Source organism: Tupaia chinensis, unplaced genomic scaffold (assembly GCF_000334495.1).
Source record: "Tupaia chinensis unplaced genomic scaffold, TupChi_1.0 Scaffold144982_1, whole genome shotgun sequence".
In the NCBI taxonomy this organism is placed as follows: Eukaryota; Metazoa; Chordata; class Mammalia; order Scandentia; family Tupaiidae; genus Tupaia; species Tupaia belangeri.
Genome location: NW_006204841.1, coordinates 213,021 through 213,816, shown reverse-complemented (window position 1 = coordinate 213,816; position 796 = coordinate 213,021). Strand labels below are relative to the sequence as shown.

At 31.0% G+C, this 796-nt stretch overlaps 1 protein-coding gene across 3 annotated transcripts in view; it reads left to right on the top strand.

Annotated features, from left to right (window-relative positions):
• PDCL2 (phosducin like 2) overlaps positions 1-796 on the top strand; it is a 31,668-nt gene that overhangs the window by 3,871 nt on the left and 27,001 nt on the right. The window lies entirely within an intron of this gene.

Here is a 796-nt window from a genome sequence, read left to right as displayed (position 1 = left end):
AGAGAAGAGGATAGAGAAAGATAGCAAGTGAACAATAGAGGGGATGTTAGTGAGAAACAGATATGGTTTATTATCTGTTGAAGATGACGTGTATAGTATTCTCAACTGGACTGGTCTGGGAAGTATTTCATGATGGGTGAAGTCTTTTAACAAGCAAAATGAGAAATAGTGATTGACTGTTTTAAAAAATTATAATAATGATAATTATTGGGAAATGCATGGAAAAGACATTGAATGATAAAGCGGGGAGATTGATGTCTCTGTATTGACTGACATGCATGGCATTCCCTTTTGAAAAAGCAATGGAAGTCAATGTAAAGTTATATGTAATCCAATGTAATATAAAGAAGATTATGATGATAATATAAATAAAAAAATTTTTTTTTTAATCTTTTTATCCAAATTTTTATTCAACAAAATGTGTTTGACAGTATCAATGATACTGCTCTGGGCTATCAGCAGTTCATAATAATAATTTTGTCATAAATAACTGTTCAGTTAACATTGATGAAACGATCACTGACCTATATCCCAGGTTAGTGGGAAACAGATTAAATGTGTGGAAGAGACTTCGGAACATTCCTTAAGCAACAAAGTGAAAATAGCAATGCTGGGATCTTTCTTTCTCTCTTTCTTTCTTTCTTTCTTTTTATTTATTTTACATACTTTCACTGGAAATCACCACAGCATACAAAATGCGATTTTTCCAGCCAGCATACACCGTAAAGTGGCTTAATCATACATGTTATTGTCAACAAATAAATTTTCATTTCTTGTTTCATATATATATACATAT